Source organism: Zonotrichia albicollis, chromosome 2, assembly GCF_047830755.1.
Source record: "Zonotrichia albicollis isolate bZonAlb1 chromosome 2, bZonAlb1.hap1, whole genome shotgun sequence".
Taxonomy (NCBI): domain Eukaryota; kingdom Metazoa; phylum Chordata; class Aves; order Passeriformes; family Passerellidae; genus Zonotrichia; species Zonotrichia albicollis.
Window position 1 is genome coordinate 51,768,049 of NC_133820.1, and position 18,985 is coordinate 51,787,033.

Sequence of the window (18,985 nt, forward strand, 5' to 3'; positions counted from 1 at the left end):
GGGCCGGGGGGTCCTCACGAATGAACCCTCCTGGTTTTGAGGCACTGCCTCCCCCTAAATGCAGTCTGTGTCACAGGAACAACTGAGTCCATGGCTACAAGAAAAAGTCCAGCCAAAAGGCCACTCCAAATCATCTCTCCCCATCCAATCATCTCCACATTCTTCGGGCCAGGTCCTTGTCTCATCTCATCTCCTATCTCCCTTCTTATTCAGCTTCGAGGAGGATTAGCATTTTTGCAAGGCCCCAATCATGAAAGAAAGGGTTAAAAGTTTTCAGTCTCTGTCGGTCCCGGAGCGACTCCCACGCACGCTCCCCACACGCTGCCGCTCCGGCCGGGCAGTCTTCCTCCCCCCTTCTCCTCCTGGCTGGCTGCTCTCCTGGGGGGGGGGGGGGGGGAGGGGGCTGGCTGCCCGATGTCTCGATGTCTCTTGGGGCTCCTCCACCCTTCCATCCTTGAAAGCCCCTCAACCCCCACCTCTGTCCAGGCCCCGGGCCTACCGCATGGCCGCCCCTCCCCCGCCCAGCAGCAGCGGGCTGGACGGGGGGAGAGATCTGACCTCCTCGCCGCGATGTCCAAAAAGAGGGAGTGCCAAGGGCAGTGCCCTGCTTTTAACCCCTGTGTATTCTCGGAGGTGTGTCCAAACCCCACTGGCTACACCGGGTGCCAGTCTCAAACCCAAAACCTTCATTGGTTTGACCACAGCTTCCCAGAATTCCCACTCCTTCCTGGTCAAACCACCACAAGTTTTTTGTGTTCCTTTGCAGTATATGATACCAAAGAAATGAAACTGTTCAATGAACCAAATCTTCTACAGATTTTAGTGAGTGACTCTAATATGGTGGCAGATGGTGTAAATCAGTGCAAAATTTGGCAGTAGGTATTAAATGGAATCTATAATATTTCCAGGGACTTATATGCATGCGACCCATGAGTTTCATTTGAAATGGCAAAATTTTTCTTGCGTTTGGATGAAAGCAAGAACTTAATTTAGCCTCTCAGACTGTTCCTGGCATTTGTCATTAGTCTTCATTCTGATTTAGGAGAAAGTGTGATAACAAGTGTCAAGGTTTGAGCCTGGCACAGAGCCAGTGCCCCCCATGAAAATGCCTCACCCTGGTGTCTGCTGTGAGATGTGACCAGGAATAAGCAAAACAGGCTCTAACTTAAACATAAAGACCACTTTATTACTTAAACTACAGGAAAATAGGGAGAGACTATAAGGGAAAAAAAAAAGAAAAGAATTGAAAACCTTACAAAAAAACCATTTTCCTCCTCCCCCACCACCTGACTTTCCCAATCCAATACATTCTCCCAAAACAACTGCCCAGCCCGGCACGACACTTTAGTATACTCAAACATCAGTTCATGAAGAGGAAAGGAGTCCTTCTCGTTCCATAGGCTTCTCCTGGAAACACACTGAAATCTCGTGTGCTTCTCTGTTACTTCGGCACCGCCCGGAAGAAAAAAAAGTCCTTCTGCCGCTTGTAACATCGTCCTTCCATGCCCAGTGCTCTCACCACTGACGGCATGGACCAGAGCTGCTTTTAGGGTTGTCTTTCAAGGATGCCTTGTCTCACTCCAAAAAGGCACAGTCTCTGCTTTTGGGACCTCTGTCCCCCCCATATTTTTCCAACCCCCTGGGGCCGGGGGGTCCTCACAAAGAACCTTCCTGGTTTTGAGGCACTGCCTCCCCCTAAATGCAGTCTGTGTCACAGGAACAACTGAGTCTATAGCCACGAGAAAAGTCCAGCCAAAAGGCCACTCCAAATCATCTCTCCCCATCCAATCATCTCCACATTTTCCGGGCCAGGTCCTTATCTTATCTCATCTCTCATCTCCCTTCTTATTCAGCTTCGAGGAGGATTAGCATTTTTGCAAGGCCCCAATCATGCAAGAAAGGGTTAAAAGTTTTCAGTCTCTGTCTGTCCTGGGACGAGATGATACTCCCACACGTGCTGCTGCTGCGGCCGGCCGCTCTCCCTCCCGGAGGGGGGGGGGGGGGGCTGGCCGCCCGATGTCTCGATGTCTCTTGGGGCTCCCCCACCCTTCCATCCTTGAAAGCTCCCTCAACCCCCACCTCTGTCCAGGCCCCAGGCCTCCCGCATGGCGGCCCCTCCCCCGCCCAGCAGCAGCGGGCCGGGCGGGGGAAGAGATCTGACCTCTTCGCCCGACGATGTCCAAAAGAGGAAGTGCCAGGGCAGTGCCTTGCTTTTAACCCCTGTGTATTCTCGGAGGTGTGTCCAAACCCCACTGGCCACACCGGATGCCAGTCTCAAACCCAAAACCTTCATTGGTTTGACCACAGCTTCCCAGAATTCCCACTCTTTCCGGGTCAAACCACGACAACAAGTCAGTTAGAAGAAAAAACTAGTGATTTCCCGCCATTAAAATTGTTGCTAATTTAGAGAAAAATCTCCTAGGACAAAAAAGATGCTGGATAGTAAGACAGTTTTCCATGTCTTCATTTTTAGATTAACTTGAGAGAAAAGTTTGTCAGAAGGGACTCAGTCAGTGCAAAGAAGCTGCCTCTGATTGTTTGGTACATGAAGGAGTGAAGTCCAGGAAACAGAATTCTGACTAAGCACAGCTAAATACTGCTTAGCACTGTAGAGAGAAAGATTGAGGACAACATATGGTAGGGTTTTTATTTTTTCTTTCTTCATTCTTGTGATTTTATGTACTGATTATGACTTACCAAAGAAATATTTTCAATAAATATTACACTCCTTTTCCTTGTTCCTTCACCTTAATTTTGTATTGAAATTTAGTACTATCACAGACAGTGCAGAACTGTTTATTCCTGGGAGAGTTCAAGTCCCTTGCAGGTTTACTTAGACACTCTCTTTCCTAGGTGTAATGCAATCCTTCCTCTTCCTAGTACGGATTGTAACCATTATCCCATGCCTTCTGTATTTCTGGTGCTTTGTCGGGGGCACTTTGTAGCTATCAGATACCAAGATAAGTCCTATGTTTCAAGTGCAGATTCTGAAATTAATTTAGCTCAAGACAGAATAGTGACACTACTGAAATATTTGTCCTATCTTCTGTTCTATACTCTGCATTAAGGTAAAAAAAATTATAGCCCTTGAATGTCTGGTGTACTAAACTGAGTCTCTTCTGCTTTTAATATAAGTGATCAGGCGTGTGAGGAGAAAAGTTTATTGATAGAGAGTGAATACATAGTGAATTATTTCTTATTTCTCTCTTTGTCTTCATATTATGTACATAAAGTACTGACATTAGGATACTAAATACTTTGCAGAGATGGCATTTTTAGCCATTAAGTAGAGATAGGCTCCTCCAGATACAGAGAAAAAGAAAAGTGCATAGAGAAAAAGAAAAGATGTCAAGGTGTCATCAAGTGTATCTTCTTTATCATCTTGCAATCCTTTTTACTAAGTTTGCTTGGTAATTTTTAGCTACCTGAAACATTTTGTGTTTGGCTGTGTTGACTTTTTTTTCATATTTTTCTAATTTATAGTTTCAAATTATGAAGGTGTCCCTACAATTCATGCCCTGACGCTCAAAAGTAACCATCCTCTATGAATTTAATATACTCTGTACTCCACCACTGTGGTTGTAGATGAATTGATGGGTGAGTAGAGCCACACCCAGAACATACACTTGCAGGACCTGAAGTCCTTCTTATTCCTTCCATGGTAATACAGAATGACTGATTATCTCTCTGTGTGCAGGGTCTTCTGGATAGTTTTGTATCTAGGCTACAGCATTTCATCCTTCTTGTAAGGGTTGAAGCTTCATCCTGTAAACCTCTTTGTCCTTTGCTGTTGACTGTAGAGAGAGACAGGAAGATTTCTAAGACTTTTAAATTTAGGAGGGAAAATGTCATCCTTTGTAAACACAGTATAATCATGGTGCTCATGAGAGTTTAAACATAATTAGTGACTACAGAGATGAAGGAAGTTTGAGGGAAAAAACAATAGGGAGGTTTGACAGCAAACAGTGTTTTGTTGCTTGCTGAATCTGGAGCATGCTTCAGCCAGGGCAACACAACACAAACAACTGATTTATTTACAGAATGAATAGGTCTAGCCACATACTTCTGAGTCAGAGAAGCAAGAAATGTTTCTGGTATGGTGTATTATTATTGATAGGATTTCTTTTACCCAGTGTGTAAAAAAAAGAGAAAAAGCTGCTATGCTGAAAATGAAATGTGATGAAGCATTACCAGTGATAAACTCTGGGCAAATTTAATACCTGGAAATTAAATGTTTGGTCTGAAAAGTAGGAAATGGAGATGATCTAATGATTTTCTGGAGAATCTGTATGACTTAAGTTTTCAGGCATGAAAGCCTTGACTTTATACTGCCTCTTTCGATTGGATCAACTGTGTTCGGCTGCATATTAACATCACCAAGTAATTCCCCTCTATTCTGGTGCTGGTTGTATATAACCTGTGCCTCAATTACCTCTTGTCCTGCCCTTCTTACTCTTGTATCCCCAAATGGAGAACTGAGGATTTCCATTTTCCCATGATGACTAGAGGTCAGTGAGGAGCTAAGGTGTCTGACTGCCTCGATCCCTCCTAGATGCCTCGGGGGGAGGAGATGTGCTGGAAGCACACTATGGACAAAAGTATCACAGAATGTCAATGTTCCTGCTGGTGTGGCTGTGATTGTTGCTTGACGTCAGAGAGCTTTAAAAGTTTCAGGAGCTGCTCTAAATTATGCTGAGAGTTGAATGGTTTTTAACTCTAAGGACTAGAAGAATGTAATACAGCCCCAAGTTGTTTTTTCAGTGTTAGCTGTTTCTGTCATGTTACACTATTGCTTTGAGAAAGAATTGATTGCCTTTGGTGTACTGGTCTAGTTTTTGCAGACCTTTTTCAGTTGCTGTGTCTTATATCAAAGGACTAAGAAACAGGAAAAAAAAAAGGTTTAATTTAAGCTTTTTGGTGTTTCTGATGCAAATTCAGAATCAACAAAAAAGATTGAGGTTTCAAAGTCACCACCACAATGAGTAGAAGGTGGTTCTCATTCTTCTTCTGTTGTCTTTTAAAAGGTAGAAAGAGACAGACAGAGCCATAATATATGTATACATTATACCTGCTGTGGGTCTGACTACCTTTATTTATGAAGGTCATCCCTCACGTCCAGTTCTCTTGGAAACATCATCAGAGATATTTCTTCTTGACAATTATGCTTTAGGGGATGAATCAAATATTATTGAGCTGTCACTGCCTACAGGTAGTTTGGAAGACCTCTCCTCCCAGAGCAGTTATTTTGCCTTTGGATATTTTAATAGGTTCTGATATTAGAATCCAACTCAGGTCTGTAGTTACAAAACCTACAAATTGAAACTGTAGTCCTCTTAGCAAATTGGACAATTTTACCAGCTTCCTTTTGTTAGGAAGTTTACAGTAGCTACTTAATTATTAAGCTGTCAAGAGAAAACTAACTTGCCTGAGAGTGTCAGGGAATATTGAGAATGTGAAGGCTGAGAGAGCAGGATGGAAACTTTTCATAATGCTTTTGTATCAGATATTTAGTACCAGAGCTATGTGTAGAACAGCTGGGCATTGACCCTCTCAGGTTTGGAGGTTTGGCCTTGGCCTGGTGGGGGAGTCTTCTGGACAGAACCTTTGATGAAAGACATGAAATGGGTTACTCATTGCAGTTTTGCTATGGATTCTTATCATTGTCTTTTCCTTTGTTCAGCTCTGGGCACCTGCATCCCCCTGTGACAGCTGAATTGTGTATGTTTGACAGACATAAGGGGGCTGAAGATTTTTAAGTTGGTAGGTACTTTGAAGTGCTGAATGTCTGCAAAACTGCTGTCAGAGAGTGCCAGATCTCCTTATTAATAAGCAGATACTCAGTTGCTATGTTTTCTGTCCCAGATTACCTTTTATGACTCTCTGGCTTCAAGTACCCCATGAAAAAGCTATTTTTACCATGCCATACATTTATTCAGTCTTCCTGGATGCCTCCCAAAAATTCAACTAATAAATGGCTCATTCTTCCATCTCCAAAAAGCTTTTATAAATCTGTGTTTCTCATGCAAGCTTAAAACTCCAGGGGCTGAGACTTCCTGCCGAGGTCTGCATGTGAGCTTTCTAGCACTGCCAGCCTTAGGCCCTGTTGCGGGATTTAAATGCCAGTGTTGGGTTTATTAGCACAGACACTACTGAATCACCTCATTTCCAGCCAATGCAGAACACAATCTGAACCTTAGGGTTTCTGCCTCTCTGTGTTCTTGTGATTTTGAGGACCACAGACATCTCGAACTTTCACAGTTCTGTAAAAACCTGAAAACCTAACAGGTTTTCTAGCCTATCCTATCATTAGTTAAACCCACCTTTCTTTTTGAGATTTTCTTATGGAATTTTCATATGTTCCTTTGCAGGGAAATCATCTTTCACATGTTTCTGAGTCTCTTTTTGCAACTATCTGGCTTTCATGTAGAAAAGAGCTTTTGCTTTGGGATTTCAGTCCATAACAAAGTTTGAAACCAAGACATTGGAAACAATAGTGTTTATTCCTTCTGAACTTGCATATCAAATTTCTGTACAATAATTAACTGGAACATACGGTGGAACAATATCCATCACAACTACCTTCTAGAAGAAGCTGATTGCCTTCATGAATATTTATACAATTTCTTTTTTTCTCAATATTAGAAATTTAGCCAGCACCTCTCTCAAAAAAAAAAAAACCCAAAAAAACCAAAAAGAAACTTGAAGGTGACAAATTGTAGGTTTTAAAAATGCTTACTTACAGGGGTACACATATATATTAACATTGTAAGTGTAAGTCTGTAAGAGTATATTTATGGAAGTTTTATTACATATATATACATGCGTGTATATTTATATATATGTATGTACGTGTATAAACAGACTTTAGAAGTTAGATAAAAGGGATTTCCTTCTATATATAATAATAAACAGGGTCTTGCCTCCAAATGGCCCTGATGACCAGATGAAAAGGAATCTGGCTTCTTCTGGCATTCTACCTTTCTCCCTATGCTTTCACAAAGCCCGTTCAGTGGTTCCTACCCAGCTTTCACAGGTTTAGCTGTGTATGTTCTTTACATGGCTCATGTAAGAACTCCAGCACCTGTTTTGCACCTTTGTGACAGCAGTTGCTGTACCCTGTACAGCAGCAGTTCGATATAGGCCACACTAGAGTATGGACCTTTTTTCTATAAAAGCACATGATCTGTATTTGAAACAAATGAAATTGTTTCTGGCCTTTTTTTACTACATGGAGTAGGTGTAAGGAAACTGTTTGTCTGCTTCATTAGCTGCTGCTTGCCTACTAAGCGGCTATTAAAATAAAACCTGTACCCACCCCATGCAGTTACAACAGTGGTATGAACTATGAATAGACAGGAGAGCAGATGTTGGAAGGTCACTGTAGAATCAGAAATGATGTTTCTTTAGATTTAACATCTATCTTCCTGGCTCCCAGGAATTTGATTTCCTTTTGATTATTAAACAAGAAAAGAACATTTGTTTTGGGCGAGCCTGTTGTTTAGTGCTCATGCAGTGTATAGCACAACAGGATGCTGGGCCTTCAAAAAGCAATGATTGATGATAGCTCCATCTCCATGCTTGTAATGGGTTTAAGCAGTAATTGCTGCATCAATGCCAAAAGATTTACAAAGGTCAAAATCAAGAGGGAGAGAAGACCCCTGTCCCTGTCCCTGCCACCAGAAGAGTAATTGTTATCAGTAGCTCCAATAATGGCAAAAATGCTGAGCTTGCTTTGAGGTTCTGCCTTAAAAACTTGATTATATTTCCCTGGTTTGAAAACCTCACTGGCAAGTTTTGCATGCTGATGACAGTCATTTTTCTTCCCACTTGATGTTGAACATTGCAGTTGTCCTTGAACCCCCCCCTCGCCACCCCCTCCCACCCTCAATCTTATTATAGTTTCAGCAGTGCTCTTGCTGAACAACAAAAGAGGATCAGTGGTGGATGTCTCCTGATACTCCAGCAGTGGTGGATAGCAGAGACTGGTGCAGTGGAAGAACTATTGTCCTTGGTTAGACCCTACTCTGGCATCCTGAAGAGGCAGAGACACTGTGTTGTTTTGGAGAGAAGGACACTTGAAGATGTTTTGTAGGCATGAAAGTGATTGTCAGTGATGCTAGCAGTGCTACAATATCCTATAGTTCAGTCTTGGGCTCTACCACGGATATTTTGACCAGCATTGGTTGGTCAGCCATGAAACAGCCATGTACAGAGAATAGGTTAGAGGCCGAAAGAGATAAGGAAAATGCTGATACTGCTGCCCTTCCTCCTGTTTGTGTCTTGCCATGCAGCCCTGGTGCCGCTGTGAAATTCAACATCTCTGCTCTTGGCAGCACAGAGGTTTTGTAGAGGTGGAAAAATGTCTTCCCTCCTTCTCATTGACTTTGGCATATGTAGGAAAGAATAGGAAAGAATACCTTAGAATGCATCTGGAAGGGGTTTGAACATTTTCCTCACTTCCATAGATGTCAAGGCAATACAACTTAAATGTTTTCAGAAAGCCACTGCTGTCTTCTGAGGGCGAGGCTAGATAATCAAGCCATTTTGATTACATATGCACTAATTTATCAATTTTGTTGGTTAAAATACATACCTCTTAGTTATGAAGTTTTAACTAGATAAAAATGAATTCAAGTATGAACAATGTATTCTGCCAAGTCTGCTTCAGTCTAATTTAGGGCCTTGTATCCTAAAAAAAATTGCAATTTTCTTTGTTTGTCCAAAATTTCAAGAGTCTGAAGAAGCATAAAGGGACTCCCCTATGCCAGTCTCAGGCTGAGAAGACCCACAGGCTGGCTCAGATTGTGGAGGAGACCTGTGGGCAGTGTAAAATCAAGGAGAGAACAGTTGTGGGCTTTAGAGAAAGACAGCTGGAAGGAGGTTTCCTTTCATGAAAAACACATTTCAAAAAGCTCTTGATTCCTGCTAATTATGGAAATATGAAGATATTCCCTGACTCACTGGAGTTTAATCTCTTTTTCATCCTTCTTTCTTAAAGTCAATTACAGATGGGTGGCTGCTCACTGAAACACGGTGATGCTTCCACCCCCAAGGTAAAGCGAGGTTTGTCTGGATGCACATCCACTCACTGGCTTTATTATACAAGTTGTGTAACTAAGGCAACTGGGTTACACAGTGCATATCCTTGGACAATCAAACCACTTTAAAACTATGTTTGTATCGACTCAAAAGGGTTAGTTTCAGCTCACTGGGTAAAATCATAGCTTTAACTACTGTGAGTAACTGTGTATTAGATGTTCACATTCTTATAACTAGGTCAAAATTACATTTACTTAGTTACTCTGCTGCAGTGTTTCAGGCTAAAAAAGCCTCCCTAATCCTTAGGATCCATCACCACTGAGATCTCAAGGCTTTGAATCAGATCAGAGAATGCTTTACTAAGTGCTTAGACCTGAACACAAACAGGATATTTTTCCTTGTAATAATACTTTCCTCCAAACATCTGGTCCTACTTCTGGTTGTGTAATCTGTTTATAACACTTGATCATATTCTATATAAAATAGAATCAGAGAATCATAGAGTAGTTCGTGTTGGAAGAGACCTTAAAGATCATCTATTTCCAGAGCCCCTGCCATGGGCAGGGATGCCAGTTAGTAGATCAGATTTTGCTTTAAATTCATCCAACCTGACCTTGAAAACATCCACATGGGGTATCACAACTTCTCTAGGCAACCTGTTCCTGTGTCTTACCAGCCTCACAGTAACGAATTTCTTCCTGATACCTAATGTAAATTTACACTTTATCAGTTTAAAAGCATTACCCCTTGTCCTATAACTACAGGATTTTCTCGACAAAAGTCCCTCTCCAGCTTTCTTGTAGCTGCTCTTCAAGTCCTGGGAGGTGCTGCAAGGTCACCCTGGAGCCTTTTCTTTTCCAGGATGAACAACTCAAACTCTCCCAGCCGGTCTTTGCAGTAGAGGTGCTCCAGCCCTCTGAACATTTTTGTTGCTCTCCTCTGGATGACTCCATAAGGTCCATGTAATTCCTTAGCTGTGGGCCCCAGAGCTGCACACAGCACTCCAAGTGGGGTCTCATGAGAGCAGAGTGGAGGTGGAGAATCATCTCCTTTGACCTGCTGGCCACAGTCCTTTTTATACAGCCCTGGAAGTAGTTGGATTTCTGAGCTGTAAATGTACATTGCTGGGTCATGCTGAGCTTTTTATCAACCAGCTTGCTTAAGTGCTTCTCCTCAGGTCTACTGTCAATGCATTTTCTACCCATTCTATTTATCTTTAGCATTGCCCCAACCCAGGTGCAGGACCTTGCACTCGGCCTTGTGGAAACTGATGAACTTCACACAGGCTGACCTCTTCAGCCTGTCAAGATCCCTCTGGAAGAAATCCCTTCTCTCCAGTGTGTCAACCAAACCACACAGCTTGGAGTCACCAGCAACTTGCTAAGGGTGCACTCAATTGCATCGTTCATACCACCAGCAAAGATGTTAAACACTGCCACTCCCCATATTGATCCCTGAGGAACTCCACCCATCACTGGTCCCTCCTTGGACACTGAGTCCTTGACCACAACTATTGGAGTGTGCCCATCAGGCCATGTCAGGTCAAAAAGTGTGTTCCTTCACACTCCTGAGAGGAGGGTTGCCCACTACTGTCACCCCTGACCTTTTCTTGGTTATGTCGGTGGTTATATGAGGAGCTGATGGGGCTGCCTTGCTCAGCTCCAGCACCTCCTTTGATCTGATGGGTTTTTCCTCTTCAGTCTGTGGAGCATTGACGCGGTTCTGCAAAAGTGCCTCCAGCACCAGGGGAAATCTCTTCTTCCTTCTGTTCCTTGCCATTGCATGTTCCCAGTCTCCTGCACTACTGTCCTTTCTGCATTATTGCCACGCCCTTGCCTTGCTGTTTGTGCAGACCTCAGCCCAAGCTGCACTCTCAGAGAAGTACCCACCATTCTGCCTTAAGGATCAGAGACACTGAGTGGCCTTGACCCAAGCAGATGGTTTTTACGGAATGGTTCCTGGTTCCTGGATTATGTGGACGTCGAATCTCAACACTTAACCAGTGGAATGTCTCTCTTTTGAGCAGGTGCTGTTCCAGCAGTCATGAATTGTCATACCAGCCCTGGAGTGATATATAGAGTCCATAAAATCTAACACTTGTCAAATTTTTTCTATTGTCAGATGCTTAATGTTTTTCAAATTGCAGGATTACAGAGGTCATTGTTCTACGGAAAATAATCTTCTCTGCTGCTTTTATGTATTTTCCTGTCAGTAGGACTGAATTCTTTGCTATTTGCTGCTTTCTTTTACATACTTCTCCCCATAAATCCTTATAATATGGTATAATGATGAGACACACCACCAAAGTGACTTGGGAACTGACACTACTATGATGTCACACTCATCTCTGCACCATATCCTGTGTTTACTGTTGCTCCCCTTTTCCCTTTTCCATTGTACTGGAACAAAACAGATCCACAGGACTTAAGGGGTCTGTAGCCCTTTGCTACAGGAAGGAAAATGGGTCAGAAAGGGAGTGCTGGGACAAAGTTGCACCAACACTGTATGGCATACCAGATTATGCCATGGGAATACCCATTACTTAGCAGAAGTAATAGTGTAATGAAGAGAGGAATAATCCTATACCACTAGAAATGCTTCTGGGCTTTTGTCAAACACACAGTGATATTATAATAGCTTTCTGTTGTAATTATCATGATATATGCTGTCTTTTTTCAGATTAAGCTATTTCTTTCTTCAGAGAAAACTGAAAAATGTACTAAACATAAGCCTGAATTACTTATTTTTCTGAAGTTTTTTTTCCCCAGTGAAATATATTTAAGTAAATAATAATGTCAGGGTTTTTTATTCCTGGATAGTTCTTGAATTAAACCTCATGTCTTTCAGTACAGTTGAATTACTGTTGTCTTTTATAGTATCATTTACAAAGGGGGAATTTATCTTATCTACCTTCAGCCACATAAAAAATTCATATTTATTCTAAGATGATACTTTGATCTGTCTAAATGATAAAGAGTTAAGTACCTCCAGAATGTACTTAATGTGATGAATTCACTTTACAGTAAATATTTAGGATAAATGAGGTGCACAACTTTAGAAATGGACCTATATGACACGCCAACATTTGTAAGCACACAGATGAGGGTTTTTATTAGGAATATGTAATATCAGATGGAACCCTCTTCATATTTCCAAAAGCCCTTCTTAAATCACCAATGTTCCCTCCAGTCAGGTTATTATTCCAGAACATGTGCAGTCTCATGGATTTGATAGAGTGGCTCCAGACAATATCAACACTGTAAAGCAAACCTAAATCAACATCCAAGGCATTTCTTTTGTTCATAACTCCACTTCAGCTTGGAACTGACTTCACATTTAACCAGATAATGCATGCAAAATTCATGGATTTTCTGTTCACCATGTCCAAGTGGATGTACAGTATAGTCCGAATAGAGAGTAATTTCAAATCTATTGACAGAGGAGGAATCAGCTTTGTGCAGTCTTTTATCAAAAGTGACATGCACTTTAATGTTAATATTTAATAGTTACTGAGCCCTACTCCACATCTCTATGCAATGTTTTATAATAACAGGGTATTCATGATTGCTATTTTTGTACTGATTTCATAATTTATTTCCTCTTTTTACTTAGCTCTTGAATTATTTGATTTTTTAAATTTCATTTTAGTTTTTTGAGCTTTCTTTTCAGACTGTAAAACATGCATTTTGTCCCTGAAACACATATTACCTTCTGTACATATCTTCCTCTTTTTAAACTAGAGAAATGAACAGGAGATGCATTCACCCATCTCTGGATGTCACTTTGCATATATCTACAAGGGATTGAAGATATTAATTTCAGATTTTTGCAAACTAGGAGGTGTGCCGGGACAAATTAGTACAAGAAATTTCTTTCTTATGCACTTCACCCTTGCCTTTAGGCCTGTTTTTACCTGAAGACGTGGTATGGCTTGTCTTTTAAACTAGCTTTGTATGTCTGTTATTTTCATCCCATTTATTTAATTTTCATCTCATGTTTCTATTTATTTCATGGCTCTGAGTGAGTCCCATAGGCCAATTCACCTTTATATTTTTCTGATTCTTTAACTATTTCTCTCTTTTCCTTCTATTATTTTAAAGTACAGTTCTCTTAACCTAAACTGTCTCAACCAGGACTCGTACTGCTATGCTTCCTATGCTTGTTTTGCTTCCAAAATTTGTAAGTATTATGTGGTGGTACTCCAACATATTATTATGATTTTGATTAGTTTACAAAGTAATGTTCTTTCAGCAAAATAGTCCTTTCACACCTTTATATCAGAGACAAAGGTAGATTTTTCTCATCTGAAAGGGTAATTTAATTTGTCTATGGTGTACATATAAGCTATTGTAAGAGACTGGAGAAGTGGCAAATAAAACATTACTTATTTCTGCTTTTTCAAAATGTGTCTTCAAGTGTTGATTTGTTTAAATAGCTTGCAATGTCCTTAACAATGGTGAACTACAATTGAAAAGAGATAACAACATCACTAACATAAGAATGTAAGAAAACAATTTCTGGGTTCATGCCCAGTTTTTTGACAGCTATATTTATCAAGTAAAGGTTGAGAGATTGGTCGCAGCTTTAAGAAATAATGGGAAAATAGAAATAAGATATTTTTCCTATCAGGGTTTAGTTAGAGGAAGAGGAGTGTAGGCCAGGATTAGAAATAGGAGGTGCAGAATGTCAGAGAATGATAAGGGATATAGATCACATGCTTTTACATGTCATCAGTCCTGTCATCCATGAGGCTTGTACCATGACTGACAAGGGAGGAAGTATTAATTCATAAGAGTTAAGAATCTGGTATTAATAGAACTTGATCATGCCACTCATCAAAGGTACACAATTGAAAGATTTAAATGATGCAATAGTGTAATCATACTTGAAATAGATGTGAAGAAGCCTAGTAACTCTATCTTTTCCTCTTCCCCTTGACTGTAAATATTTATTATTCTTGTCTATGTCCTTGGTCCATTCATCAGACAGTCTCATCTAGATCATGAGAAGGATTGACGTTTTTATGCCTTTCACATGTTTTATACCCACTATGTGTTTTGGCCTGTTTTGCTGAAACATCATAAGTTCTCTTTCTTTCTGATTTCCCTGGATACATGAAAGAAAACCTCTTTTAGCTGCTACTACTCTTAACACATACTTGAAAGTGTTTTTGGGACAGAGGCTGAGACACTCTAGAGGATTAGTTGAAGCAGGGGTTTACAAGATCTATTTCTTCCCTGCAATTTTATTCCTGTAATGGGAGCAGTCATCCATAGGAGCTGGGTGTGATGCCTGGCAGGGAACTTGCTGAAGGCTCAAGTCAATTTTTTGCCATGAGTCTTCAAAGGAGATGGACCGTGATGTTACCTAGCCTGTGATGTTTTTCCACTTTCCTCTGCTTCTTTTATAATCACATTCTAGCCAATACTATGGGCTATAGTTGTGAAACATTTGTTTGCTCTCTGTATATCCAAATCTCGTTGCTTCTTTGTCCATATTATCCATTTAATGAAGTGCTTTCTGAATGCAAGAACCAGCATAAAAGTGAGCAGCTGCTGGAAGAAAGAGATTGGAAGAGGAACTCTGTGCTCAGCCTGCAATGTGCATGTTAGCCTCATATTTGTAGATTTTCCTAAAAGCAGTGACCAGTTTAGTTTTGCATGCATTATCATGCAGAAGTTATAAACATTTTCAGATCTTGCACAGTGCTATGGCCTTGCTTGGAGTTTTGTGGAGTTTTCTCAGACTTTTTCCTTTGTATCCTGGCTAAACATACTTAAAATCTTGTACACCACATGTGCCCTGCAATATCCCACCTCCAAATCTATCCTTGAAAAGTGGTTTTGAACATTTCAAACCCCAGTTTTGAAGAGATCGTCTCTGCAGTGGACGAGAAAAATGGGTGTGCATGGTTTTGTACTACATGTTGTAATCTACCATGCCATAATGAACAGAAATCTCTATTGAGACAGACGCTTAGAATTCTGAATGCAGAAGGTTAAAAGAAAATTCACTTTACTGTACTTACCCTTATATTTGTGGTTCCCTGTCTTGCCACTGCTCATTTTACAAACTAATTTTTTCAACAAATATTTATCATTTATAATGCTACCATAAAATTAGCAAAATAACTCAGCTAATTAAAGAAGAAACCAGGAAAGGAATAAAAAATCTTTCCTTTACTCCTGACACCTTATCTGTGGGTCAACATTTTGCTTTTCTGTGCTTCTCTTTCTTTATTTGAAAAGTAAAGCTACCACACAGTACATAGTTATTGCAAAAATAATAAACATGCAAAAACAACCTTTTCCACATCAGGTCCGCAACAGTCAGGAAACCTAAATGGGATGAGGTAAGTAATAAAAAAGTACCTTTTTTTTCTTTCTGGATACAATTCAAGAAGTTTTAGGCATTCAAAGACTGCAGTAATGAAGACACTAGGAGCACCAAAGAGTGACAGTGTCACTGCTGTTGCAGTGGGTGTAGGGTAGGACACAGACACAAATTGATGCTTTAAACACAAAGTTTGAAAGCAGCAGCAGTTCACACAATTAAGCCAGTGACTCAGTGAATTGCATCTTTTAGAATTTCCTCAGCTTTTACACATCATGGAGTGACTTTATGTCCCACTGTTTCCACATCCTTGTTGATATCTTGAATTAGCCAAGCATCTGTTACTCCAATGAAATCAGATATGTTCTAATACGCTTGTTTTCAATACTGCAGTTGATCTGATTATTTTTTGTACTGAAAAAAGGGAACACATTCAATTCTATTTCTTTCTTCTTGGTTACAAAGGAAAATTATTTGTTCCATTATACTCTTTTTCTTACTGTTCAATTAGATTTACCTACCAGTAACTTCTATCAAAGCGTCTCCTTATCTGATTTAGTATCTCTTAGATGAAAAATTATTAAATTGAGAAAAGAATTAATCTGAAATATAAATCCATGCTCTGACTGCACACTATTGGAGTACTAATAATGTTAGGGATTTATTTTCAAAAAACATTACATTTTTCTGATCATCCAGCCCTAATTAATCCTTGAAATCTTCTCTTTTTAATTGTATTCTTTGACAGGATGACTTATTTTCCTGGTCCAGCATGACTTACTGCTTCTAATACCCAGTTCACACTTTGAGAAAAGGATCAGAATATTGCGATGTGTATGGGTATAAATTTGGAGCAGTGGAATATCTCCAGATTTATTCTCTGTAATGGGAGGGTACTTTCTGAAAATGCATAGAGCTCTGCTATCTTTGTAAGAGTCAAGAGAGGAGTGCTGCTCTTCTAATACATTAATGTGATTCCTGATATAGGCAGACATTCATATCTTCTGATTAAGTGGTTTGTATTTTTCATTAGTAATGTATGAAGTGAATCACATATTCAAGGGAGCCAAAAGGGTGCATTTTCCTGGGAGATACCCCTTCTTCAAACTTCTATATGGCCTAACACCTTTAAGTAGTATTAAACAAGTTCTGAGATACATCTGCCCCAATAAATACTCCTGGTGCATCTGTTTTGACTCTGGTGTTTCTTGACAAAAGGTAGACATAAATTACTTTTGTAGGTTACAACAAAAATACATACTCATTGTTTCCCTACAGCTGAGATTAGAATTAGACCTTTAAACTCCATGCCAACAGCCAGTTAATGAAGTTAGTCCATTCCACTTGCTTCTTATCTAATTGCAGCTTGCAGCCCTGTCACAGATCTGTCAGAGTCCAAAATGGAAATCTGTAACTAGAACCATTTATGATTTAATTGGGGCTTTTCTGTAAAATAGTGTATTGCTGAGCAGATAATATGCAAGAAGCTTCCCTAATATAGATGTATGCCAAGCTGTTTAATTCTGCAGTGATATTCATGTTCAGCGATGTTATGTAACCACTCCAGTTCATCCATTTTCTCCTAAAATCCATTTTAGATGTCCTATCTTCAGTTAACAGGGAATTACTTGGACCTAGGGAGAATATTTTAAAAGCTGGATCTTCTGATTTACTGGGTATATTGCACAGCAGGGCCTCTAACTCTTATGGAGATATTACATTTCTAGTCACTTTGTAAGTCACAAGAAGAAAATTTTTGAGAGAAGCTGCACAAAACTGTCAGCAGCAATTCTAATTGATGCATACTACAGAGATCAAATGGAGGCTTTTTTCATTTATCCTTACAAGTTAGGGATACTTTTTTTTTCTTTTGGGAATTATTAACTTTCACATAAGATATCCTAGAGACCTCTGTGAGAAGAGCTGGAAAGAGTGATTTAATAAAACTATAGTTTACTTAATATATTTGCTTATTTACAATGCATGATTTGAAAGTGTTTTTCTGATGATCATAGTTAATTTTAAAGAATGCAGTTGCTTATTGGAGAATACATACAAAAGCCTTATTAGGAATTTGTGCCACCCAAAATTACATCCCTCGTCTCAATTTTACTTACAAACTTCTAGGAGTGTCTTTCTCCTGCAGAATTTCAGACATTTCTTCAGTATAATCTGGAATTTCTTCCATGCTGCTGTCCATTGAATTTAGTGAATATTATTGCCTCATTTCCTTCCTTCTAATGCTTTCTCTTCTAAAAGAACATAGCATGTACTACTCTATATAATCTAATAAGTAAATTCAGTCTATGCCCTTCCACTCTCTGGGCTGACTGATGCTATCTGAATCTTGGATCTCTTGATGGCTTACAGCATTCTCACAGCACAACTAAAGCCAGGTCACAATATAAACTCAGATGGGTATGAAAAATTTGTTATTAAATATTTCCATTGTATAGTTAAAGTGCAAAGCATATTTAATTAACATCAAATTGTCCACACTTAATTCAGTGCACTCTCCAATGCAATGTTCAGCAGAGATTATTTCCAACAGTATTATACTTCTGATATTGCATCCCACAGGAAGGAGAGGAGAAAGCAAGCATTGGATAGCCGTTGGTCGCTTTGCTGAAAACACATACTGCAGTCACAGTGTGGGTATCTACACACTGCAGGAGACAGGTCAGTGTTCACAACCACCCTTTGCACTTTAGTCCTTTAAAGGGGGAGGAATTGCCTGCAGAACTGTAAATAACTGTTTGAGATTAAGTTTTATATATTGCTATTTTTAAGTGGGTATTGTTAAAAATTTACCGATTAGCAAAATATTTATCCTCAAAATGTGTGATTCGTTAATGCTGTTTAATAGGTTTACTTCTTTTTCTCATAGTATAGCAGCACAAGTTTCTTAACATTTTTATTTTACAAAATGTAGTAATAAGATCAAACTGACACAATCTAAAAGGTCATGTTGAAAGAGGCATAACCTTTGATCAGGATCTAGCCATAAATAGTCTCATTATGGAAGGCTGCGAAAAGCTGATGCTGTAGGGGAAAAAAAAGTGAGTTTTCTGGGATCTACACCTATGTTTTGAGAAACATGTTTTCTCAAACTTGGCTAAAAATATAAAAATATTTTTCAGCAATGGGATACTGTCTAGAAACCAACCCAGTGAAATATCAATCCTGGTACAGTTCTGATATGAAGCAAAGCATGATAGGCTTATCTAAAAGTCATATACCATGTTTGTGATTTAGACAATTGAAGGAGAGGCTACAAATCATAGAAAACAAGAATCCAGTTACTCCCAAAGGATGGAAGTGGATTATAAACATAGATCAGGATTTCCTGGTTTTTGGATTCTGTGTGTCTATGTTACCTTGGTAGGAAATGATTTTGCACTTAAGGTGACAAAGGCTTGGAGGAAAGGCCACACTCATGTCCAGCTGCCAGGAAATAAAAAGTGTTGTGGAAGACTGCTAATTGATCTGCACTGTAGCATAAATTCACTTGGGATTTCTCATGTGGGTCAAAGTCACAGGAAAGGTATGGCAAAAATAGCTTCAAGGATCCAAGCAGATGCACAGAATTCAGGACTCTAGAATTTTGGACAGC

The 18,985-nt window shown here is 39.8% G+C and overlaps 1 long non-coding RNA gene across 1 annotated transcript in view; it reads left to right on the plus strand.

Annotated features, from left to right (window-relative positions):
• Positions 1-17,949: 17,949 nt before the first annotated feature.
• Positions 17,950-18,985, plus strand: part of LOC141728331 (uncharacterized) — a 37,412-nt gene continuing 36,376 nt past the window's right edge. Inside the window, exon 1 of the long non-coding RNA XR_012579252.1 lies at positions 17,950-18,051. This is a non-coding gene — a long non-coding RNA (uncharacterized LOC141728331). The remainder of the gene's footprint in view (positions 18,052-18,985) is intronic.